Source organism: Antechinus flavipes, chromosome X (genome assembly GCF_016432865.1).
Source record: "Antechinus flavipes isolate AdamAnt ecotype Samford, QLD, Australia chromosome X, AdamAnt_v2, whole genome shotgun sequence".
NCBI lineage: Eukaryota > Metazoa > Chordata > Mammalia > Dasyuromorphia > Dasyuridae > Antechinus > Antechinus flavipes.
The window spans coordinates 12,347,979-12,375,942 of record NC_067404.1 but is presented as its reverse complement, the minus strand read 5'-3'; the positions used below and the strand labels follow the sequence as shown (position 1 = coordinate 12,375,942).

Below are 27,964 nucleotides of genomic sequence, written 5' to 3'. Positions count from 1 at the left end.
GAAATTGGAGGCTTGATATGCTATATTTATGTCCAAATAATTTATATCAAGAGAGAAGTGAGTGCCATAATTTAAAATCAAGTCCAAGATCATAGAACCTAAAGGTGTAAGTTTATAATCTAGTACTTTACATGGCTCCACGAAATAAAAACAGTCCCTGACAAGACACCTTATTCTTTGTAGTACCCTGATCAAATAAGACTACTATTGATTTCCTTTTTGGGGATATGGATGGAAAATATTTAGTATCTACTATAAACTTTTAAGTATTTCAAAGAAAGGCTATTTGATTTTATAACTCAAACCCATGAACAAAGCAGTGAGAGAAAACTAACTCAACAAATGGATAGAATCTCATATGAGGGCTTGCCCTTGGAACATATATTGTTAGGGCTATGAGAACTTTCAGCACATAGAAAGGCTTTGTTGGGAGATGCCATTCAAGGGAGAATTTTCCAAGGAGAAGAGAGCTTAGAATACTCTCATTAGAGCTAGGAAGACAGAATTCTCAGTGGCATCCTTGAATGAGTTATTTTATACTCTTAGGGCACCAGGGAATGAAGAGAGACAGGTTAATTGAAATTTGAATAATGAAGTATATTTGTTACTTCAAATGCTGCATTTATTGTTGTTGTTCAGTCTTGTCTAACTCTTTGTAGCCCCATGGACCATAATACACTAATATTATTCATGAGATTTTCTTGGCAAAGATCCTAGAATGGCTCATCATTTCTTTTTCCAGTGGATTAAGGCAAACAAGAGGTCAAGTGACTGTTTGTGTCTGAGCCTATAACTGAACTCAGGTCTCCTCATCTCCATACCCACAGAGCCACCTTGTTGCCTCTAATTTAGTACATAGAAATTCTTGGTTGGGTGGCACCATTCAAGGGAGAATGTTCCAGGTAGAAAAGAGCTTAAATAACAGAATATTAGACCTAACAGTGAAGAAGAGCACAATATAAAAAAATAATTAGTCAACACTTTTTATTCAATGCATTTCCTTGATTACTTAGTACTGTTATTGATAATGACTTTGGATATTTATTGACTATAATAATCTTTGAAGAATAGTACATTTAAAAGGCAGTTCATAGAAAACTAAAATAGCTGATGTAGGAGGAGAGTCCAGGGAACTTAGATATTCAGAACCAGTAGGAGTAGCAGAACTCTATGTTATCATCCTTAAGAAGTTGGGGATTTTTTTCCTCAGGATGCAGTTGTATGGGAAGAAATAGGTTCACTGAAACCTTAGAACCAAAAGGGATATTTGTTATTTGGAATATAAGGTTTATTTCTGTTTAATTTATATCAAGACTGTGGCAGTTGTCTGAATTAAAACTCATGTCATGGATCACAACAGTAAAAGTATAAATTTAAGATAAATACCTCAAATGGCTTACAAAATTTTAAAACAAACCTCCCTACTAAACAAATGACTCCTTATGGAGCCTTAATCAGATCAAATTACCATTTATATTACTATTATTGGAAGTGGATAGAGAGGATTGATTGATTGCTGTAAGGTGCTAAGTACAGTGCATTTTTTTCCTCAGTAGTATTTTATTTTTCCAAATACATATAAAGGTAGTTTTCAACATTCATTTTTGTAAGATTTTGTGTTTCAAATTTTACTCCCTTCCCCCTTACCTCTACCTTCTCTGTGAAATACATGAATATGAAATACAATGCATTTCAAAGGGAGACCATTTTTGCTATTACTTTATACTAAAATCCATGGATAGTGCAAGAAGAGAAAAATAAACCAGTAAGTGAATAGAATATGTCACAGGAATATCTGTCCTTGGAATATAAGATATCAGAGAATGCAAGTCCTTGGTACATGGAAAGTCTTGATTGGAAAGTGCCATTCAAGAAAGATATTCCAGGTGGAAGACAGTTTAGAGTATAGAAAAGGAGAGCTGGAAGGGTATGATAGAAGCATGATAGAAAAAGTAAAATTCAAAAAAATGGTCATCCATTTCATTTCATGCAGATTCTTGATGACATAAGATTGATATCAGTAATGAATAGCAAGCCTTTTTTGCCTAAAATAACTTTTCAAGGACAATGTGTTAAAAAGACATTCTTTTTTGAATCATATTGCTAACATACGTTCGCAGTCTACTTAAACCAGCAAAAATAAAAAAATGATGAGGGAAAAAGCCTAGAATTTTGGAGCCAGGTGAAGCATAGAATATTCTAAGACTGTTAGAGTCCTTAGCACACAAAGTGTCATGGCAGAGAGTGGTGAGAGATAGCATAAAGAATTTTGGAACAAGAATAGACAGAATGTCACAAATGGCCACTGAAGGCAGAATATCAGCCAGAGAAGGTTTGTGAAAAAAATAGAATATCTGAACTTGGATTAAATTTAGAATTCAGACTGCCAGATCTGGTTTGAATATGAGGGAAGAGTTACTTTAGAAGATATAAATGGGAGATAGAGCCAGAGAATAAAGATGATCTGAACCATTGGGACCTTTTTGCACAGACTGTGGATCTTAAATGAAACCAGAGAAGAGAATGAGAGAATGAGAGGGCACCTAGAACAAAGGATAGCAGAACAAGAGAGCACATAGGATTTTGATTTTTTGCGGGGTGTGGGAGGATTATGTAACAACAGAGTTAAAATACAACTTAGTTTAACTTTCTTCGCGCCTTTAAGTGTTATTGAAAGAAAAATGTAGCTAGAGAAGAGTTTAGAATACAGAGTTATTAGAGCCAATTGAGCAGAACTGAGAATGAACAGTGAAGAAAACAGAATGTGGTATACAGTATTTGAACTGCCAAGAAATTTAGAATGAAAAATGCCTATCGTGAATGGGGTTTTAGAAGCTGGAATATCAGAGGTAGGAGATGCCTTAGAGCACACTTAAACTATCTCTGATTCTTGGCAAATCACTTAACCTCACTTTGACTCCGTTTTCTCAGTTGTAAAATAGGGATAAGAATAGCATCTGCCTCAAAGAATTGTTTTGAGGATCAAATGAGACAATTTTTGTAAAAGTGTTAACATAATGCCTGGTACATGATTGGCACAATATAAATGCTTATTCTCTTATGAAACTCAAAAAACCAAAAACAACTTATTTTTTTTTAAAGTGATTCCTTGATCAGTTAAGACTCTTGTTGAAATTACTGCTATTGATAATAGATGGAGAGTATTGACTACTGTAAGATATTAGGTTCATTCCATTTCAGAGAGAAACCACTTGTATTTTCACTTACTGTCTTAATAGTGCAACATTCAGTGTAATCAGAGAAAAAACAAGTTACAAGAGGATGGGACATAAAAACAGAATGTCAGAGCTGAGAGAGACTGTAGAACAGGGAATGTCAGAGCTTAGACTAGTATGACAGAGCTGGGCTGGGCTTTAGAACAGAGACTGTCAAAACTGGGAGAGGCCTTAGCACAGAAAAAATCTTGGTTGGAAGGTACTATTCAAGGGAGAATACTGGAGGTGAGAGAGAAGATAGAATAGAGAATTTAAGAACAAAGAAGGTAGTCTGGACCTTGAATGTCACAACTGGGAGTAGACATTGATTAAAAATATCAGACCTGGGAGAGGATGTAATAATATACAGTATATCTGAGCTTGGAAGAAATTGGGAAACCAGACTGCCTGATCTGGATGAGTCTTAGAACCTATAATATGAGAGGCAAAAGGGGCAGTAAAACACAGAAAATGGAAGATGATCTAAGGCTGAGAACAGAAATGATAAGAACCAGTGTACCATAGTACACTGATAGTAGGCATAGAGAAGACAGTGTGAGAGATGGGATGGTATCTAAAGCCAGGATTATCAGAGCATAGAATGTTCAATGACTTGGGAGGAACCTTAAAAAAATGTCAGAGCTGAGAAAGTGAGGGGTTATAGTAGATTTTTAGTGCTGAGTAGTATAATTTTTGAAGAGATTATTCTTATGTGCTCAGTTGGTTAAGGCATGCAGTATTTATTTCCATATAATTTATATCAGACAATGTTGGTTAGGTGAATTAAAACTTGGGTCCTGGATCATAGAGATAAAAGGCATGAATTTAAAATCTTGCCCCAGATGTGGCTCCAAAAATTAAAGCAAGACACACGATTCCTCATAGTTTCTTGATTAGGTAGGATTACTAATGATATGATTTATCATTATTACTAAAAGTTGAAGAGTTTTTATTTAAAAGGAGACCGTTTGTGCTATCAATTTTTTGCTAACACCAATATGCAGTGTAATAAAAGAAAAACAAATAAGGAGGAACACTAACATTTTATAAGAGATGTGGACCTTAGAATTTAAAATGTTAGAGCTGGGAGAATACTTAATATATAAAATTTCTTGGCTTAGATGTTCCTTTCAAGGGAGAATAATTTAGAGGAAAGCTTAAAATAAAGAATAACAAAATTTGGAGAATAGTCTTAACTCCAAATTCAGAAATTTTAGTAGATGGGGAAGACATTCTATCAGTTCTGGAAGGGTTTATTCAATATCCAAACTTGTAGCAACTTCAGAATTAAGAATGCCTGTGCTAATTGGCACCCACCAAGCTGGAGTAGCAAATATGAGGGGAATCATAGAAAACAGAGAAACATGGACAAATCTGAGAATACAAGTTGCCCTAGCATTGTGACCTTCACGCACAGTATGTCAAACTTGGGAGTTTGGGAGAGAAGAGAATGTCAAAACTAGGACTCTTAAAACGAAGATCTCAGAGCCAGAACCCTTAGAACACAGAATGGCAGAATTGGGAGGGCTCTTCAAACACATAAAATTTCTGGTAAGAAGTTCTTTGTGATTGTAATTTTTTTTGTTGTTGTTGTTATTCTTTTAAATATGTTCAGTGGGCCATGGTTTTGGATGGAAAAGAGATAGATATATTACAGAGATATACACAGAAAGAATAACAAAGTATAATATGAGATGCAATATATATTTCAGTGTAATTTATAGCAGTTCAATGGGGATACATTGAATTAAAATTCATTTTTGGAACTACCAGTCAAAAGACAAACCTAATCTAGGTCCAGACAAAGGATTGAAATGAAAAGAACCTGGCAAAAAAAGTAATTCAAGTCAGGAGCTGGATGGGTGGCCTTAGACCTAGAATATCACATGTGGTAAGGCCTTTAGGACATAGGCACAATACAAACTGTCCTCTTTATTGTGACATCACACAGAATGTAGGCTTGAAAGTAACTAGAGAAGAGAATGTCAGAGGTACTTGGATCCTTACAATAGGCAATCTCAGAGGCAGGAAAGCTCTTTAATGTCAGAACCAGCAATGACCTTAAAAACCACAAAATGACAGAGCTAGGAAGGGCCTTAGAAGACGCTATCATTTCTGGAAAGGAAGTGTTTTTTGTTTTTTGTTTTTTGTTTTTTTAATGTTCTCAGTGGCCAAGCTGTTATGAAGGTTAGGTAAAATTTAAAATCAAGTTTACTTAGAGTATAGATGCAATCTATTAGCAACATGATGATATCCTGAATGAAAAACTTAGGTCCTCAACCACGCAGAGCTTATTTTGACTTCTCCCAAAAAATGTAGGAAAGAAAGCAGGGGGAATAATCCCATGCCAGAAATAGGAAAAGACTGCTATGATTATTACTATCATTGTAAATGAAGAAATAGTATTTATTGAAAAAATTAAGGTAAGTACACAGGATATAAAAAGTTTAAAAGGTACTTACTATTTGTGACTTGCAATAATTCTACCATAAGACATATAAGTAATGTAATAAAACCCAATAACTAAACAAAAAAAAAATACCCTAGAATATCAGAGGAAGAACATTAAATATCAGTGCCAGGTTGACCTTTGAAAAATAGGAAAGCCTTAAAAACACAATGTCAGGAGGAGGAACATCTTTAAAATCTGTGAGGGCTCTTAGGACATAGATTATTTCAACTTAGAACACAGTGTCATCATTGATGGGAAGGAGGTTTCGATGTTTTTTTTCAAAATATTAGGCTTTAAAAATGATGAAGTATCTTTTGTGGCATGAGATGCAACATTTATTTGAATATAATTTATAACAGCACAATAGTGATGCTCTGAATTAAAACTCAGGTCATGAACCACACAAAGAGGAAACGTGAACATACTGTGCTAATCTGGCTCCCCCCCTAAAAAAAAAAAAAAAAGAAAAAGAAAAAACCCCGACAAAAAAGTAATCCTATGCAGTGCCTTGAAGGGTAAGACAGCTGTTGTTATTCCTATTATTCTTAATGAATGGGGAGTATTTATTGAAAAATAAATAAGGTAAGTTCACAGGATTTAAGTGGGACAATATTTGGGATTTTAAATAATTTTATATTTAAGATTTGTATCTAAAGTAATAAAACTGAACCAATAAATGAAAGGGGAAAAAAACCCTTGACTATCCAAAAAAAGTCAGGAACCAAAATGTCAGAGCTGGGAGGGTCTTTAGAACATGTAGTGTTTGGCCTTTCAGGAGAACATCTGGCATCTAGATAAAGCTTAGAGTAGAGAAATTCGACATTTGGATAGTAGTTATTAATCTGAATGTTGGAGGTTTAAATAGAAGCTATAATATCTAATCTGGAAGGCACTGAGACTGTCTCAGCTTGGAAGCAAGTTTAGATTAAGTGCCTGACCTGGAATGGGTCTTCCAGTCTGGAATATGGAAGGGGGAGGGTGTTTAGAACCTGAATTGTCTAATTTAATAGGATCTGAGCCTATAGAATGTCTTGTCTGAGAGTAACCAGAGGGAACATAATGTTAGAGCAGGTAGGACTTTCGGGAATATCAGTGAGGAGACACTTTGCAACAGTCACCAAGTGAAATGAGTGTCCAAGCCGGGAAGGTGGACTCTTAGAGCACATATTAGCAGATTGGAATTGGACCTGAGAACACACAGCATCATCCCAGGGAAGGAGCTTTGTTGATATGCTCAGGGGTCCAAGATATTGGGAGTCACAGGTAAATTTAAAAGGCAACAACAAGTTCTCTTTATGATATGAGATGCATATTTATTTCAGTTTAATTTCTAGTAGCACAGTAATGACATCTGAAATAAAACCCAGGTCTTGGGGTCCATATTCGAAGAGGAAAGGTGACAAGATAGTGCCTTTAATAGCCCTTACCCCTATTTCCACCCCCACCAAATGTCCCTGAAAAACACTAATTCTGTGCACTGCCTTGACCTGATTAGGCTGTTATCAGCATTCCTATTGCCAGTAAATGGAGAATATTTATTGGAAAATATAAGGTAAGTGTACAAGATGTGAAAGCAACATCATTTGGGATTTTAAATTATTGTATTGTTAAGATACATATAATGTAGCAGAATATAAAACTTAAAAAATAAGTTAGAATTTAAAATACTCCAAAATATGAGAGGAAGGAGGACCTAAGAACATAGACTATCTGGCAGTGGATATACTTTTGAAAAGGATAAACTGGAGGTTGGAGAAAGTTTTGAATATAGAATTCTAAAACTGAAGTTTGGGCAATCTGGCAGTTCAGACTTAAAATGTCAAAACAAGTTGTTGATTGGAAAGTCAGAATATCAGGCCTGGGAAAAAATGTAGACCACAAAATGAATGGGCTCAGAGGAAATTTAGAATCCAGAATGTTGAATGGAAACCTGGAACCTAGAAGATCAACCATGGAAGGGATCCTAAAACACAGAAGGCAAGAGAGGATTAGAATGTGAGAACAGGATTATCTAATTCTCTGGAAGCAAAGTATACAGAATGTCAAGTTGGGGAATAGCAGGAGATAAGGGAATGTTAGAGCCACGAGGACACATGGAGTAAGCTTAGTACATGAGATTTAGGAAGGCCCTTAGAATACACACTGTCAGAACTAGGAGTGCCCTTAACACCTTGGAGAGCTCTTAGAACATGGATTGGCAAAATTGAAGCGATCCTGAGTATATACAATAACATCTTTGAGAAGGAATTTTGTTGCTGTACTTAGGTTTCTGAGTTATAGGGTGGGGCATGTAAATTTAAACAGTAATAAAATATATATTATGAGAGGCAACATATGTTTCAGTATAATTTAAATCAGCATAGTGATGGTGCTCCATATTAAAATTCTGATTCTCTGTCACATTGTCAAAGGGAAAAGGCCATTCATTGCCTTGCCTTACCTTACTTAGGGAAAAAAAATGAAAAGCCTTGACAGAATTAGTAATTTTAGTGTACTGTTTTAATCCAGTCTGCTATTGCTATTATTGAAACTAGGTGGTAAGTGCATAGGATCTAAAAGGCATAGCATTTCCTCTTTTAAATCATTATGTTGGCAAGCTCATATTCAGTTTATCAAAATAAAAATAAGTAGATAATAGAAAAAGAAAAAAAATCTGAAATATCAGAATATCAGTTGTGGCCATAGAACATAGAATTCCAGGCTTAGGGAGCAGGGGCCTTTAAGTCTGGGTTTGTGAGACCAGAAAGCTTAGAATGGAGAATATCAGAGCTGAGAGGGTAGCCAGGGCTCAAAATGATAGAGCTAGGAGTAGTCACAGAAGTCAAAATATCAGATTTGAAAGAGTACTTAGAACATAGGATTTCAAAAGTTGGAGAAAATATAGAATCAAGAATGCCTGAATTAGATGAGGCCCTGGAAGCTAGACTTAGGGTTAGTTTAAACTTAAAATATGTCAAACATTGGTCATGCCCACAAAACTCCCAAGTGCTTCCTTAGCTAGCTTAAAATGAAATTGAGAACTACAAAACAAAATCAGTGAAAACACAGTAAAACATAGGTAACATTGCATTTAAGATCAAGTTCGTATATGACCCTCTAGGATCCTTAGTAGAGACCCTGATTTCTAGTGAGTTTGTCACCACTGTCTTAGATCACAGAAAGTAGGGGATGATCAGAGCCTACAAACACAGATTGTCCAAGTCATTAGGATGTTAACAAAGCCAAGACCAGAGCTGAAAGTGGTCATATCATCCCAGAGATAGGAAATTCAGAGCTGGGAAGGTCTTAAAAGAAGGGAATCTTAGAGTCAGGAGAGCCATTCTCATACTGAATGTTAGCACCAGGAGCTTCCTTAAAGCCAAGAATTTCAGAGCTGGCAGAGCTCATAGAAAAGGGATTCTGAGAAATGAAAAGGGCCTTAGAACACATAATGCCATATTTGGGAAGAAGGGTTGTTGTTGTTTTTTTATTTGCCATATGACATAAGTATTGGGAGGGACAGGTAGATTTATTTTTAAAAATACAAAGTGTATTTATGGTATGAGATGCAACATATATTTCAATATAATTTCTGTCAGCACAATTGTGATACTCTGAATTAAAACTCAGGTCCTGAACCACACAACCAAAGAAGAAAGGGGAACATACAGTGCCTAATCTGGCTCAAAATAAAAATAAAAAAAAGAAAAGAAAAAAAAAAGTAATTACATGCATTGCCATGATGGGGTAAGACTGCTGTTGATATTACTATTATTGTTAATAAATGTGGAATATTTATTGAAAAAAATAAGGTAAGTACACAGGATTTTAAAGAAATATCATTTGAGATTTTCAATAATTGTATTGCTAAGATAGATATGTGTTATAATAAAAGTGAATAAGTAACTGATAAAAATAAAACCCCTAGACCATTCGAGGAGGGAGGAAACTTAAAATGTCAACTATCAGGAAAGGAAGATCTTCAGAAGCCAGAATAGCTGAGCTTGGAGTTGCCTTTCAGGTTAAGGTATTGAGTAGAAGGTAGAGACTGGGAAGGCAGTTTGGGTCTGAATGTCAGTACTGGGTGTTGACACAAAAGCCAGGATATCAGACCTAGAAGGGGACTAAAAGCATGGACTGTGGAGGCAGTTTAAAATCAGATATACTGTTTGGGGCCTGGGAACCTGGAATTTTAGTGCTTGAAGGAAACCTCAAATACAGAAAGTAGGTTAGAGTCTGAGAACACATATTGTAAGGATCATCATTTATATAAGTGCAGTGATGTTGCTCTGAATTAAAGCCCATCCTTTAGTACTATAGTACTAAGAAAAAGTGAACTATAGTACTACATCTGGTTAAAAAAATTTAACTCCATGATCTGTCTTGTTTCGTTAGGACTGCTTTTGACATTTGTATTATTGGTAATGAATTGGGAGTATTTTTGAAACAAATAAGGTAGGTGTTAAGTACAGAGTATTTAAAAAGGATCTCATTTTTTCTTTTGAATCATATTGTTTAGAGACATTCAGTGTTATAAAATAAAAGGAAATGAGATTGAGGGAAAAAAACAACATAGACTGTCATACTAGGATGTGGCCTTATACCAGAAAATTTGAGGACCCTTAGAACATAGAATATGCCTTTTTCGATAAAATAGAGTGACTGCTAAAGAGTTTAGAAGGCAGTCAAGGGTTCGTTATGACAGTAATGGAAGTTAACCACATAAAAGCCAATAATATAGATCAGGGTAGTCACTTGGAACATCGAATGGCTCAATTTGAAGGAAATTTAGACAACAGTGCCTTGAGCCCTAGAATATCAGAAGTTGAAGAGACCTTAGATCCCAGAGAGTAGGAGATGATCTGAACCTGAGAATACAAATTGTGCAAATCAGTGGGCCATTAGGAAAAAAAAAAGTTGGACCTCAGAGAAAATTTAGAGAAGAGATTGTCAGAACTGGTAAGGTTCTTAAATAGACTATCAAAACCAGGAAGGAAATTTGCTTTTTTAAATTTAGATGCTCAGTGGGGCAAGGTTTTTTGTTTTGTTTTGGTTTTTTTTGGCTGAGGCAATTGGGGTTGTGACTTGCCTAGGGTCACACAGCTAGGAAGTGTTAAGTGTCTGAGGCCAGATTTGAACTCAGGTCCTCCTGACTTCAGGGCTGGTGCTCTAACCACTGTGCCACCTAGCTGCCCCTGGGTAAGGTATTTCGATGAAAAATAAAGAAAACAATAAATAGCAAAAAATATTTAGAGAATTAAATACAACATATATTTCAATGTTACTTTTACCCAGCACAATATTGATACTGGAAACTAAGTCAAATTTTGAACTCCACAAAGAGCTAAGTTGAATAGACTGAGCCTAATAGGGCTTAAAAACAAAACCAAAAAAGCAAAGTAAAAAAAAAAAGTTAATAAAAAAGTAATTTCATACAGTGACTTGCTAGGGTAAAACTACTGTTGATATTACTATTATTGTTAATGAATGGGGACTATTTATTGTTTTAAAAAACCAAATGCCAAACAAAACAAAGGTAAGTACATAGAATTCAAAAAGGCATCATTTTTCATTTTAAATTATTATTTTTGCTAAGATATATGTAACATAATGTAACAAAACTGAATAAACAAAATTAAAAGGAAAAAAATCCTAGATTGTGAGAGGAGGGGGCAGCATCAGAACATAAAATATTCTTACAGTGTCTAGTCTTAATGGTCCTTTCAAGAAAATATATTGAAGGTGGGATAGATTTAGGATAGAGAATATTAGCACAGAGATAGCAGATCCAGGCCTGAATATCAGAACTAGGAGTTGACACAGAAGCCAGAATAGGAGACCTGAGAGGACACATAGAATATAAACTATATGAATGTGCAGGAAATCTAGACTTTAGAATCCCAGAGGTAAACGAAGTCCCCAAACCTGAAATACCAGAGGTAGAAGGGACTTTAGAAAATACAATGGCAATTGGACTGACCCTGAGAATACACAGACATTATTAAACCTGAGACTAACCATAGAGAATGCGAGAGCCGGGAACGTACATAGAACAAGGAACACCACAGTTAATCAGCATCATACTGATTCTCCATATTAAAATGTACATTTCCAAACCCAGCCAGTGAGGAAAGATTAACATATATTGTCCAAAAGAAAACAGTGAAAGAAAAAAAAAACTGACCAGAAAATTTCATGCAGTGTTTTGAAAGGTCAGGGCCACGGTAGCTACAACTGTTTTTAATGAACAGGGAGTATTTTTTGGAAGAAAAAAAAGTTAACTTAAAAGGATACAATTTTTCAATTTTAAGTCATTATTCTGAGACCTATGTATAATTCAGTATAATAAAGGGGGAAAAACAGAAGAGGGAGGGGTATTTTGAAGATAAAATGACAAGGCTGAGAAGATCTTTACAAAATAAAATTTTTATCTTGGAAGTTGGCTAGAGCTAAGAATAGAGACTTTCTGCCCTGGGAAGCCAATTTGGGCTCTGACTGTTAAAACTGGAAATTGACATAGAAGCTAAAATATCAGCTACATGAGCCCATCTAGAAGATAAAATATCTGAGCTTGGAGGCAATTTAGAAATCAAGAATACCTAAGCTGCATGAGACCAAGTGAGAGAAGATCAGGACTTAAAAATTGTTCAATTTGGTGGGATCTGAGAATTTTGAAGGTCAGACCTGAGAGAAACCATAGAAAAGAGAATATCCTAGCCCTCAGGGAAGATTAAGCAAGGGATGTCTGAGCCAGAAAACTGGAGAGTGTCAGAGAAGGGATGCTGTTGAGAATATACATATTGCTGGGAAATAGCTTGATTTATGTGCTCCTGGTAAGGGACAGATATATTTTTTTAAATTATATTTAGGGTGCATGAGGCACCAAATGTTTCACGAAGATGCTCTGAATTAGAATTCATATACTGAGTCACAAAATCAAAGTGGAAAGGTCACCATATAATACCTAATCTCACCCCTCCCCCCCAAAAAATGAAAAAAGTAATTTCATACAGATTCTTGAATTGCATATTATTGTTAATGTTAGTGAAAGTACTGTATTTATTGAAAAAATAAGGTAAGTACACACTATTGAAAAGGGAAAGAATTTTGATTTTAAAGAATTTTATTGCTGACACATATAATACAATAAATTGGATAAAGGAGTAAAAAAAGAAAAAGACCCAAGAATATCTGAGGAGAGAGGATTTTAAAAAATAAAATCATAAATCTGAAAGGGTTTATAGAACACAACTTTTTACTTGCATGTACATTTCAAGAATATATATTGGAAGTTAGAGAGCTTAGAACAGAGAATTTCACTGTGGGACAACAGTCTAGACTCCAAATATCAAAACAGGAAAGACAGAATATCAGACCTTGATTATCATAAAATGAATGAACTTGAAGGTGAGTTAGCCTGAGCCAGATTGAACCCTGAAAGCTGGAATAGCTAACCTGGAAAGGACTTTAGAACAACAAAATGTGAGAGTTGGTCAGAGCCAGAGACCAAAAATTGAAAAACTCTATGAGATGTGAGTGCAAAGAATTTAGGGCCTGGGAGAAGCCACAGAGAAGAAAGTGTCAGAGCTGGCATAAAGAACAAGGGGTATATATTTAGGAAAGCCCCTAGATTATATAATGTCAGGGCTAATTTTGGCCATATCAGCCATTCAGATTTGAGACAGCTCTTAGAACATAGAGTATTATACTTGAGGTGGTCCAGGGAACATACGATATCATCCCTGGCAAAGAGTTTGACTCATGTGCTCAGGATTCCAAACTATGAGGAGGAAAACATAAATCTCAAAAACAATCACTAAGAATATTTTTAGTATAAGATACATATAATTTACAAAAGGACAATGACAATGCTCTGAATTAAACTGTCCTTGAATCAACCAAATCGGTTAGTTAAAAATATATTTGATTTACTTTACTTAAAACAAAACAAACCTGTCAGACTAATTCTTTGCCAAAAGAAAATCTCATTAAGACTATATTTCATATTGCTTTAATTGGCAATGAATGAGAAATTTTATTGAAACAAATTGTTTCAATAAAAACTCCCTTTGAAAAATGAGATTTTAAACCATTGTATTGCTCAGACGTTTAATTTGCTATAATAAAGCAAAAGAAATTAATGAAATGAAAAGAAAAAACAGCCCTTAAATGTCACAGGAATGAGATGTCTGAACTTAAAATGACGGAACTGGGAGGTTTTAGAACATAAAATGTCTGATATAGAAGCATATTAAGAAACTATTGGAGTATGGAAAGAGCTAAAATATAGACTTTCAGACCTGGGAAAGAAGGTAGGACATAGAATGTTTGAATTTGGAGGAAAACTTAAAAATCAAGAATGCCTAATATGAATCCTCTGAAAGCCAGAATAGTAAAAGTGGGAAAGATCTTAGAACATAGAAACTGTGAGATGTTAAGAGTTTGAAAAGAGAATTTGTCTGATTCCATGAAATGCAAAGCTGGCAGAGAACTTAAAAGGAAGGGATGAAAGAGTTAAGACTTTTGCGGGGATCAAATAAGATGACATTTGTAAAGCACTTTAGCATAGTGCCTAGAACATGGTAGCTGCTCTATACATTTTACATTAAATTAATACTAGAAAAGCATTTAGAACATACCAAGACTCTTTAAAAAGTGTCACAGTTGACAGAGTTCTTAGACACAAATTGACAGGGCTGAGAAGGTCCTGTGAACACAAAGTATCATTGCTGTTAAGGAGTCTTCTCAATATGAACGGAGGTCTAAGTCATGGAGAAGGACAGGAAAAATTTTAAAATAATAGAGCATATTTATGGTATGTAGTATAATATACATGTATATACATACATATTTCAATATAATTTAATATTAGTACAGTGGTGATGCCCTGAATTAAAATTTGTGTCCTGCAACTCAGAGTTACAGGTACAATGCCTTAATTTTGCTCCATTAAAAAAGGGGGAAATATTTGAAAACACAGTAAGTGTATAAGTATCTTCAAGGTTTACAGCTGCAGTGGATATCACTATTACTGTTTTTCTTTTTTTCTTTCTTTCTTTCTTTCTTTTTTTTTTTTTTTTACTGAGGCAATTGGGGTTAAATGCCTTGCCCAGGGTCACATAGCCAGGAAGTGTTAAGTGTCTGAGGCCAGATTTGAATTCGGGGCCTCCTGACTTCAGGGCTGGTGCTCTAACCACTGTGCCACCTAGCTGCCCCACTATTACTGTTAATGATCACTATTTATTGAAAAAATAAAATTAAGTGCAGGCTCTGAATGACAAAATTGTAGTTGACAAGGAAACCAGAATATAAGTTCAGGATATGTAAAACATAGAATGTCATTAAATTAATGAGTTTGGAGGAAATTTAGAATCAAGAAGGCCTGAATTAAATGGGACAGAAAGGAGTCTGTTCGTTTGTTTGTTTTTTGGCTGAGGCGATTAGGGTTAAGTGACTTGCCTAGGGTCGCACAGCTAGAAAGTGTTAAGTGTCTGAGGTCAGATTTGAACTCATCTTCCTGACTTCAGGGCTGTGCTCTAACCACTTGTGCTACCTAGCTGTCCCCAGAAAGGTTTTTGACTATAAAATACTTAAGACGGGAGGGACTTTAGAAACTATGGTAGCTGACTTGAAGGTACCTTCCAAAAGAGCACTGGAGGATGGATAGAGTCAGAATAGAGAATTCCAGGGCTGGCATGGCAGGCCAGGCTCTAAATATCAGAATTGGGAGTTCACATAGAAGCCATAATAGAAGACTTGAGAAGTTATGTCCAATATAGAATGTCTCAGCATGGAGACAGTTAGAAACAATGAGGCCTCAATTACATGGGGCTCTCCAACCTAGAACATCAAACTTAGGAGTGATTTCAGAACTCAGAAAACAAGAGATGATCAGAGCTACGGAAGTGAAATTATCTGATATAGTGAGATATGAGCATATTGTATGTCAGACTGGGAGAGACTGTCAGAGCTGGCCCAGGAGGTAGAAGAAAAGATATTGAAGGTCAAGGAGTTCCAATAGCCTAAAATCTCAGAAGTAGCTTTAGCCATAAAACCTCCCAATGTCAGGACTGGTAGCGCTCTTAGGACATGGACTGTCAGATCTCAGATGGTCCTGAGGAAACATACTAAGTTTTGTTGCTGTGCTCAGAGGTTCAATGGGTAAATATTAAAAATTATGAAGTATACTTATAATGTGAGCTAAAACATAACAATATCATTTATGTCAGTACAAAGTTGATCTTCTGAGTTAAAATTTATATTCTACTTCACAGAATCAAAGAGGAAGGGTAAGCATACTGTGCCAAACCTGGTTCCAGTTTTTTTTTTTTTTTAAGACAAAAATAGTTGCATGGAGTATCTTAAAGAATTAAGGCTACTTTAGATAGCATTATTGTTAATGAATGATCATTATTGAAAAAATAAAAAAATTCAAAAGAAATTGTGCTTTCAAATAATTGTATTGCTAATATATGTGTCTATAGATATAGTTTATGTGTGTGTGTGAGAGAGAGAGAGAGACATTTAATGTAGTAAAATTGAATGAATAAGTGAAAAGGAAAACAGTCCCAGAAAAGAGATAGGAGACAACTTTAACGATAAAATGACAGGTTTGTAGTGATTCTTAGAGAATGATGTCTGACTTGGAGATGTCATAGGATAATATTTTTAAAACTGGATGGATCCTAGAATAGTGTATCAGTGCTAAGTTGAGAATCCAGGCTTGAAGATCATAAATGAATTGACATAGAAACCAGAATATGAAATTTGAGAGGTTGTATCTAACATCCGATCTTGAAGGCAGTTTAGAATCAATGGGACAGGAGCTAGATGGGATATTTTGAATTAGAATTTCAAATTTGGAAGTGGTTTAAGAAGAAAGAAAATGAGAGAGGCTCAGAGGCAGAGAAGTGAAATTGCTTAATTCAGTAGAATCTAAGCATGTAGAACATAAACCTTGGGAGAATCAGTGAAGAAAAGAATTGTCAGAATTGGGAAGACCGCTAGAACAAGTGATAGAGCATAGCATGTCAGGACTAGTAATGGCCTTAAAAACTTAGTGTCAGAACTGAGGAAACTTAGAACAGATGTTCTTGAGCTCATGATCCTGATACAAAACCATTTCAGGGAAGGTGTTTCTTTGCTCGGAGTTCTAACTTAAATGAGGATGGTCAGGTAAAAAAATTAGGTATAGTTAGTGTAAGAGATGTATTATATATTTCAGTACAAGTTATATCAACATAATGGAGTTTCAAGACTGAAGTGCCAGTCCAAGCTCTGAATATCATAATTGGAAGTTTACTTAAAGACAAAATATGTGATTAGAGAGTATGTTCAACACAGAACATCTGAGCTGGAAGGAATTTTAAATCAATGGTGCCCTCCAACCTAGAATATCAAACTCGGGAAAAACTTTAGGACACACGAAGTAAAAGATGATCAGTCAGAGAACAGAAATCATCTCCATGAGATGTGAGCATAGAATATACCAAGCCCGAGAGAAGCGATAAATAAGAAAAGGTCAGCTGGGAAGGCATGTAGGATAAGTGATAGCCTCCAGCAAAGTGTGTAGAACATAGAATTTCAGAACAAGCTTGCACGATAACATCATGCAGTGCCAGAGTTGGAAAAGTTCTTAAAACAGATTAGCAAAGTTCAGATGGTCCTGAGAACAAACAAGATCATTGCTGGGAACAAGTTATATTTCTCTGCTCAGAGTTACAACTTATGAATGATAGGTCATCTTAATTAACGGTGATAAAGTGTATAATTTATATAAGCATAGTTGTGAGCCTGTAAATTAATTCTCATGGGTCCTGCATCATACAGTTTAGAAAGGCGAGGTGAACATATTAATCTAGTTCCAACAAAAAGAAATGAAAAGAAAAAAGTAACAGTAATCACATGAGGTTCTTGAAGTGTTAAACACTGTAGATACCACTTATTTTTTAATGAATGGTTACTATTGAAAAAAAATCAAGTACACAAAATTCAAAAGACAATTTGTGCTCTCAAATAATTACAACCCTAGAATATCAAGAGAGAGGGGATTTTTGGCATAAAATGAAAGGACAGGGACAATCTTTAGAAAACAGAATGTCTGATTTTCAAGAGAATAAATATATTGGAGGTTGAGTAGAACTTAGAATTTCAGGGCTTGGATAACAGACTGGGCTCTGGGTATCAGAATAGAGAGTAGACTTAAAAGGTAGCATATCAGAACTAGGAGATAATGTGTCATATAAAAGGAATGGTTTTGGAAACAATTTAGAATCAAGAATGCCTGAGCTGGATGGGGACAGGGACTATTGGACTATCTAATAGGTGAAGGACTCTACAGAAAAGAACTTTATGGATTGTGAGTAAACAGAATGGCAGACTGGGAGAAATCAGATAATGACAAAGATGGCAAGGCAGGTAGAAAAAGTGATAGAACCAGGAAAGACTGTAGAACCTTCAGCAACATCTCTAGAAAGGGCCTTAAAACCTCAGTATATCAGGGCAAGGAGAACTCATAGAATATAGCAGAGCCCAGATGGTCCCAAGAGCTTTCAGTCATTTTTTTGCTCTGGAGGAGTTTTATTTTTGTGTTCAGAGTTCCTATTTATGAGAAAGGATTGTTAAATTATTCATTTAGATAATGTGCAGCATATCTTAATGTAATTTATATCGGCACCATACTGATACTGTGATTTTAAAGTCTAGTCAGTGAGAAATGGTTAAACATATTACCTTCTATGGCTGAAAATCTGAAAAAATAAAAATACCCAGAGAGAAGAGAAAGATGGAGCTAACAGAGAACATAGAGAAAGGGCTAGACGAACCAGAAAAGCTTTAGCACCCACAATTTCAAGACTAGCTTGGGCCTTCAAACCCTGCCATGACAGAGCTGGGAAAGCTCTTGGAATAGAAATTAACAGCTCAGATGGTCCTGAAATTATGCAAGAATCTTTGCCAGGAACTAACTTTGTTTCTGCCCTCAGAATTATAACTTCTGGGCAATAACAGATAAATTTAAACAACAATAAAAGGAAGTATATTTTGGCCATGAGATGCAACATGCAACACATATTTCAGTATAATTTATTTGTATAATAATGACTCAGAATTAATTCTCATGTTCTGCCTCACACAGAGAAGAAAAGTGAACATGCAAGTATCTGATCTGATTCCAAAAGAAAAAAAAAAGTTAAGGAAACAGTAATTATCTGCACTGATTTTTAGTGTTAAAGGCTGTGTAGAGATCACTGTTATTGTTAATGAATACTCAGTATGTATTGAAAGAATAAAGAACACATTATTCAAAGGAAAAACAATTTATGCTCTTAAATAACTTGAATTTAAAATAACTAAACCGAAGAAATCAATGAAGTGATAGAGCTCTGAGGAGCTTTAGAAACTGCAATGTATGACTTGGGGCTATCTTCCAAGGTAACATTTTGGGGGATGGATAGAGCTTAAAGTGAAGAATATTAGTTAGGATGGCAGTCCAAATTGCATATCAGAACAGGGAGGTGGGATATGAGACTTGAAAAGGCATGTCTAATATAAAATGGCAATTTAGAATCAGTGGGGCAAGAGCTAGCTAGGGCCCTTCAACCTAGAATATCAAACTTGGGGAGAGGGATTTTAAATCACAGAAAGTAAGATTATTATAAACAGAGTGCAGAGATTGTTTGATTCCATGGTGTCTGAGCACAGAATATGTCAGATCTGGGAGAAGCCATAGAGAAGAGAACTTCAGAGCAGGCAAGCCGAAGTGGTGAAAGCTAATTAAAGTCTGTAGAAGTTACTATCTCAGTATTATTTGTGGCCATAAATGGTATCAAAGCTAGGTGGATTTTAGAACATGGATTATCAATGCTCAGATGGTCCTTGTTAGTAGTAGCAAGTTTTGTTTCTATGTTCAGAGTTTCGACTATAAGGAATAACCAGAAATGTAAACGGCAATGATATTACATATTTAGTGTTTAATATATAATTCAGTATAATTTATGGCAGCACAATGTTGATCCTCTGAATTAAAACTTAAGTACTGCTGAGAAAAGTGATAATATCATGCTTAATTAGGTTCCACCCACCCCTCCAAAAAAAGAAAAGGGAAAGTAACTAAAAACAGTAGTTATATGCATTGTCTTGGAAAGGTTAAAACTATTTTAAATATCACTATTACTAATAAATAAATATTTGTCTGAAAAATACAGAGACTTAAAATGAGAAAGATTGTGCTAAGTAATTTCATTGCTGGCACATGCAGTTTTAATATAGTAAAAATTAAATAAATAAATGAAATCAAAAAAGTAATGCTAGAATATCAGAGTCAGGAAGCAACTTTAGTTATAAAATGACAGGATTAGAAATGCCTTTAGAAAATAAAATGTCTGACATAGAGGTACCTTTTAAGGAAATGTATTGGAAATTAGAGCGTAGAAGAGAGAATTCCAGTATTGGGATGGCAATCCAGGCTCTATGTATGAAAAGTAGCAGTTGATATAAAAACTAAACTATCAAACTTGGGAGGGAGAAAATTTAGAATCAAAAGTGCTTAAACCTGAAATATCAAAGGTAAGCTTAGAACAATAGTAAAAAATAGTCATGGGAAGAGAATAGAAATTGTGAGATTCCTTGGGAAGTAAGCATGTCAAGTCTGGAAGAAACTAGAAAAGAATGTCCAGGTATAGTGGATAGAACAAGTGCTGTTAGAGCCAGGGAAGCTCATAGAACATACAAGTTTTAAACTAATAGTTGAAAAACCACAGGGTCCAAGCTAGGAGTGCTACTAGAACACAGATTCTCCGAACTTGGATTATAGGTCCCACAGTATCATTGCTGGGAATAGGTGTTGTTTCTGGGTTCAGTTTCTACTTACGAGGAAATACAGATAAAAGTAAAGAATAAAAAATTACAGTGTATGAGGTGCACTATATAATACAGCATAATTACATTAGCATAATTAAAATAAAACATCTCATATCACACAGTTGTAGAAGAAATTTGCATATACAGAGCCTGATCAAAATTATAAGTAAACTGATGACAAGAAAAAAATAACTGATAAAAAGTGAATTATGCAGAGTTTTCAAGGGGTAAAGCTGCAGTTCATATTACTATTATTGTTCATGAATGGGCTATGTTCATTGGAAAGAATAAGGTAAGTTTGCAGGATTCATAAGGAAAATAATTTGTGATCTTAAATATTTGTATTGTAATAAACATGCCATTGGACATAAAAATAAATGAGGGAAAAATGCTCTAGTATATCAGAGAAACAAAATAGCTAGGATGGGAGAAATTTTAGTGAATACAATGTGTGATTTAGAGGTGCCTTTTAAGGTCATATATTGAAGTGTGGTTAGAAATTAGAATGGAGAATTTCAGGGCTGGGATGGCAGGCCGGAGATGACATGGTAGCCAGAATACGAGACTTGAGAAGGTGTGTCCGATAGAGAATGTCCAAACTTAGACAATTTAGGCTGCTTAGAATCAGTAGGGCTTGAGGTTGATTCCATTCCATACAGAAATAATAATAATAAGTACCTACTATGTACCAAGCACTCTGTTTAGCATTAGGGATACAAATAAGAAAAAAGAAAATTAGCTTCCAACCTGGAGATAATGGAAGCTGGAAGATGACAGAACCTAGGGGAAGGCCAGAGGACTACAAGGGGAACAGGCAACAGGAAGAGGCAGGGAAACCTTATTCCCTGGAGTTGATACTAAGTAGAACTAAGGTTTGCAATGTAGAGTGAATTATAATGTCCAGGTCTAGGCTTTTTTAAAGAGTAACTTTGGATGGGGTTTAGTACTCTACCCTCCAGTCCTCAAGTCAGAAGGGAGGTGAAGAAAATGGGAAGTGGTCAAGAAAACCGTGATTGATTGTTTTTTTTCTTATGAGGCAATTGGGGTTAAGTGACTTGCCCCCAGGTCACATGGCTAGGAAGTGTCTGAGACCAGATTTGAACTCAAGTCCTCCTGACTTCAGTGCTGGTACTTTATCCACTGCACCACCTAGCTGCCCCAAGTGATTTGATTTTTATGGGATGTAAACCTATAGGATGGAGGGCCTGGGAGAAGATAGAACAGAATGACGGAGTAGGCAGGGCACTTAGGGGATATGAACCAGGAAAACCCTGAAAATTATAATTTTAGGATTAACTTTGGCCATAACATCACAGAGTGTCAGAGCTGAGAAAGCCCTTATAATGTAGGTTATAAGAGCTTGGATGGATCTGAAGAATACATAATAACATTGCTGGGAAGGAGTCCTGTTTCTCTGCTCAGAGTTTCAATTTGGGAGGAGTAGTGACTAAATTTATAAATCTATCTATATATATATATATATACATATATATATATATATATGGCATGTGAAGGATGTTTTCATGCAGTTTGTTTTATCAATACAATGCTAATGCTCTGATTTTAAAAGTCAGGTCCTGAGATACAGCCAATGAGGAAAGGTAAAAGTATATTACCTTAGCTGTGTGATAATAAGGAAAAAAAATAGGCTGAGGGTCATAAAGTTCCATGCACTTCCTTACTCTGTTAAGATTATTATTGAAATTTCTACTACTTGTAATGAATGGGGAGTGTTTTAAACAAAATTGTAAGTATCCAATTTTAATATGGATACCATTTGTGATATTGCTGACACTATATATAATTTAATAAAATTGAATGAGTGAAAAGGGAAAAAAACAAACATTAATGGAGTGATAGGATTTTAATTTTTTTAAAAATAGTCAGCTGTTACGCTCTTTAGAAGATATATTTTACTTGGCGATACATTTCAAGAGAATATAGAGCCTGGATAGAACTTAGAATGGAGGATTTTTGGATAGCTATAGCAGTCTAAACTTAGGATATTGGAAAAGTTTTCAAATAGAAACCAGAATATCTGACTTCAGAAGGGATAGAAAGAACAAATCATTTCAACACGTGAGGTACCTTAAAAAACAGAATGTGGGAGACGTTCTGTGCCTGAGAACAGAAACTGTCTGATTGAGTCGTGAGCATGCAGAATGCAGACCTGGCAGTAGCCAGAGAAAAAAGAAGGGTAGAGCTGGCAAAGAGCTTAGAGGAAGGGCTAGAACAGCCAGGAAAAACCTTAGCACATACAAGTTCAAAACTAGTTGATATCAAACCACACAATGTCAGAGTTGGGAGGACTCTTACAACAAATGAGAGCAATCAGATGGGCCTGAGAATACATAATAACATTGCTGAGGCGTTTTGTTTTTGAGCTCAGTTGCAAAGTTATGGTGATAGATGAGTAATTTTGGATGATATATAAAGTTTCTTTAGGTTTTGAGAAGCAAGAGTATTTTGGCATAATGGTGATTCTTGTGGCTAAAACATGTTTTATATCAGTCATATGGTGCCTAGTCTAATTAAAACAAAAAAGAAAGAAAAGAAGGAAAAAACCCGAAAATTATGATTGCACAGTATCTTATTGCTGTAGATATCACTATTGTTAATGAATACTGTTGAAAAATAAAGAACACAGAATTCAAAAGAAAAATCTATGCTCTCAAATGAGAGCATATACGTACATGCATGTAATTTGATACACATTATGTACATATTTCTAATTTTATTTTCCAAAACTGAAGAAATAAGTAGAAAAAAAAAAACCTTGGAATCAGAGGAAGTAGGAGACTTTGACTATAACATGCCCCAGCTGAGAGAGAACATCAATAATAGTGTCTGACTTGGAGGTACTTTTCAAGAGAATATGTTGGAGATTGGAGAGAGCTCAGAATAGAAACTTCCAATGCTGAGACAGCAGTCCTGGCTCTTAGTGTGAAAAGTAATAGTCAACATAAAAGCTAGAATATCAGACTTGGGAGAGAGTATAGAACAGAAATAAATGAGTTTGGAAGCAATTCAGAACCAAGAAAGCCTGAGCTGAATGGAATTCTGGAATGACAACAGTGGGAGAGGATTTAGAACACAGAAAAGGAGAGAACAGAAATTGTTTGATTTTGTGTGATATGTGAGTCTGGGAAAAGCCAGAGAAAAGAGGCAAGACGTTTAGAAGAAAGGATATCAAAACCAGGAAAGTCCTTATACAATTTCAAAACTAGTTTGGGCCACACCATCAGTATCAGAGCTGAGAGGGCTCCTAGAACAATGATGATGAGAGTTCAAGAACACATATCATGTGCTCAGGGATTTATGGGCAAAACAAGTTAAGTTTTAAAAATTTATATATAGGATAAAATACATCTATGTGGCAGTAGACTATCAATAAGCACAGTGGTGATCCTTTGAATTAAAACTCATGTTCTGAATCCTACAACCAAAGTGGGCAAAGTGCCTAATCTGGATTAACAGAAAAATGTTGAAAAGTGGGAGGGAAAATGACAAAAAGTAAGAACATGGGTTTTTTCCAAGGATTTCCATTGTTCCTTAGTGGGGCCTATTTAGTAGAAAAACTTGGTGAGTATACAGGATTTACAGGGAAACATTTTATATTTTTAAATAATTGCATTGCATATATATGTCATTCAATTTATTAACACACAAAAAAAGTGAAAAGCAAAAACATTCCCTCAAATAACACTGGAGTGAGGAAACTTTGACCATAAAATGACAGAGCTTGCAAATAGATGAGTGCATAGATTGCTGACTTGGAGATGTATCTCAAGATAATATATTGGAGATTGGAGAGCTTAGAATGGAAGATTTCTATACTGGGATGCCAGTCCAGGCTCAAAATGTTAGAAATTGGTTTTTATTTAAAAAAAAGTAGACTCTCAGTCATGAGAAATATAAGAATATTTAAAATGTAAAATATAGAATGTCTGAACTTGGATACAATGTAAGGTCCCTGGGACCCGCAATATCAAAGGTGTGGGACTTTATAACATGGAAGTTAGAAGATGTTCCATGCCTACAAACGAGAATTGTCAGAGTGAGATATTTATATGTAGAAGGTATGCCTAGGAGAAGCTAGAGAAAAGAAAAGGGTAGAACCTGACAGAAAGGTTAAGATCTAGGAGAACCAAGAAAAGCCTTAGCACATACACATTTAGGACTAGCCTAGGCCATCAAACCACACAGTATAGAGCTGAGAGGCCTCCTAGAATACTTTCAGAACTCTGATGATCCTGAGAATACCTTCTCTTGTTTCTCTGCTAAGGGGATGAAGCATTAAGTTAAAAAAAAATTCCAAGTATATTTATGGTATGAAATACAACATATGTATCCATATACCTATATGCACAGTGGTGATCTATAAATAAAAACTCATCCTGAGTACACAGGCAAAGTAGAACTTTAAATATACCATGCTTAATCCAGATGTAAAGGGGAAAATGGAAAAAAATAGAACTGACCAAAAACGTAATTGCAGTGTTTTCAAGTAGTAAGGCTGTTATTACATAATACTATTATTGTTCATGAATGGATCATTATTTGTTTATTAAAAGATTATAAGGATACAAGAATCAGAAAAGATATAGTTTATGATCTAAGCATTAACATACTAAATGCCAGATGTTTATTAGGAATACAATACTGATTAAGTGAAAAGAAAAAAAAATACTCTAGAATCCAGAGGAGGGAGGTGCTGTGCAGACCATAAAATAACTAGGCTGGGAAACTGTTTAGAAAATAAAATGTCTGACTTGGAGATGCCTTTTGAAAGAATGTATTCAAAATTAGAGCTTAGAATGGAGAATGTTGAGGTTAGAATGGCAGTCCAGGATCTGAGTATCAGAACTGGACATTGACATAGAATATGTCACAATGTGAGGCTTGAAAAGGTATGCCCAATGTAGAATGTTTGAGTATGGTGATAACTTACTGGCTGAAACTGGATGAAACTTTCTCACTGGGATCGCCAAACTTGGGCAAGACATTAGAATACAGAAAATGAGGGATGTTCAGAGCTTGATAATAGAAAAGTCTTATTCTGAGAGATGTGAGCGCATATGATGGCAGGCCTGGCAGATGCCAGACAGAAGAGAATGACAGGGCACTGCGAAGAAGGAATATCAGAAGTAGAAACTTTAAAATTTAGTAATTTCAGGGCTAGCTGTGATTATAAAACTGCAATGGAGTCTAGTTTCTGCTCAGAGGTCCAATATTATAGATTTAAATTTTTAAAAATATATAAGAGGTATTTAGAGTATGACATATAATATATGCTTCAATATAATTCCTATTAGTACCATGCTGATGTTTTGATTAAAAAGTCAGATCCCAAAACATAGTCACTGAGGAAAACTAAAATACCCCAGCAGGATGAAAAATCTGAAGAAAACAAAATATATGTGTGTGAGAGAGACTGCTGTTAATATTTCTGTTATTGATAATGAATGAGGAGTAGTTTCTTTTTTAATAAGGATTTAAGTACACAATTTTAATAGGGATATCATTTGCAATTTAAAATAATTATACTGACATACATAATTTAATAAAACAATAGATAATTGAAAAGGAAAAAAATTAAAAGCCCTTGAATATTACCAAAATGAGAAGCCTTTGAATTTAAAATAACATAGCTAATAAATGTTTTAGAGAACAAAATGTAAATTTTGAGATCCATTGCAAGAGAATATGCTAGTGGCTGCAGAATGGTCTAAGCTTAACTTCATAAAAGTGCGTCTTCAAAAAGAAGCCAGAATTACAGTGAGGAAGGCATGTAGAACAAATAATATTGAAGGAGTGAAGGACCTTAAAACCCAAAATGTAGGAGATGGTAAGAGAGTGCAATCTAGTTGTGAGATGTGAGCCCACAAAATGTTGGACCTGGGAAGAACCATGGAGAAGGGAATGTTAGAACTTTGAGCAAGAGCTGGAAAATTCAGAAAAGGCCTTAGGACACACTCTTTCAGGACTAGTTTGGGCCATCCAAACATACAGTGTCAGAGCTGGGAGGGCTCGTGGAACAAGAATTATAAGAGTTGTGATGATCCTAGAGAACTCATAAAAGTATTGCTAGAGAAAAGTTTTATTTCTGTGCTCAGAATTGCAACTTACAGGGAAAGATAGGATTTGTAAACAATAGTAACTAAGGATATTTAGAGTTTGACACGAAACTTATATTTTATTATAACTGATATTAACACAATTGAAAGCCTCTGAATTAATTTTCAAGTCCTGTTATCACATAGTCAATATTAGAGAGTAAATCTATTAATTTGGTTCTCATAAAAAAATAGAACTTGATGCCAATTTTTAAAAAAGAAAGGAAAAGAAAAAATAGACTGCACAATAATTGCATTTAGTATATGGAAGGGTTTAAGGCTGCTAAATATATCACTACTGTTGTTAATGAATGGTCAGTATTTGCTGAAAAAATAAATACACAGAATTTGAAAGAGAAACATTTTCTATTTTCAAATGATTATATTGCTTATATACACTATGTGTACATATACATTTATATACATATGTATGTAGTTTAATAAAATTGAAGAAATAAGTGAAAAGTTTATATATCCTTAAGAATATCAGAAGAGGAAGGGGACTTTGACTATAAAATTACATGGATGAAAGCATCCTTCCATAGTAGTGTCTGATTTGGAGGTGCCTTTCAAGAGAATATATTGCAAGTTGGATAGCAATTTCCAGTGCTGGGAAAGTAAACCCTTGCTCTAAGTATAAAAAGAAGGAATTGAGGGGCAGCTAAGTGGCGCAGTGGGTAGAGCACCAGCTCTGAAGTCAGGAGGATCTGAGTTCAAATCCTATCTCAGACACTTAAACACTTCCTAGCTGTGTGACTCTGGGCAAGTCATTTAACCTCAGTTGCCTCAGCCAAAAAAAAAAAGAAGAAGAAGGAATTGACATGAAAGCCAAAATACCAGATCTAGATTATATAGAACATAGAATTGTTGAGGGGGGAAATACCTTAACAGCAACTGGGGTTCCCAGGCTGGTATCGCAGGTTATTGCAGGTTTTGCGAAAAAAATTGCAGTCCCAGTCTCCAAGCAAGATTTGGCAAAAATGGGTTTATTTTCACTGAGCTCTTTCTCTCAGTGGGCCCCTTTCTGATTAGGAAAATAGCAAAGATTGGGTTACAGAGTTTTGATTTTATTTAGCTTTCTATGGCTCGGGGCTAGGGAACAATTTGAGGGACTAATTTCCAAATCAATAAGGGTAGTGATCGTTTCCTAGGCCAAACAGATTCCCAGATCAATTGGAGGTGGGAGTTTCCCCGTGGGAACCATGTAGGAGGATGGGAATCATTTTAGGAATTTTCCTAGAGACCTGGAAGGGTTGAGATTCAGGGTTTTTCTAACCCAGGTCCATCCCGCAAAGATCAGGGACACACAGAGTCCTATTATGTCAGAATGACCTTGGAAACAA

At 35.3% G+C, this 27,964-nt stretch overlaps 1 long non-coding RNA gene across 13 annotated transcripts in view; it reads left to right on the top strand.

Annotated features, from left to right (window-relative positions):
* The window catches only part of LOC127542582 (uncharacterized), an 83,627-nt gene extending 55,663 nt beyond the window's left edge, over positions 1-27,964 (top strand). For all 13 annotated transcript variants that reach the window (XR_007948737.1, XR_007948738.1, XR_007948739.1 and 10 more), the window contains one exon: positions 1-27,964. This exon is cut by the window's left edge and continues 8,960 nt beyond it. This is a non-coding gene — a long non-coding RNA (uncharacterized LOC127542582).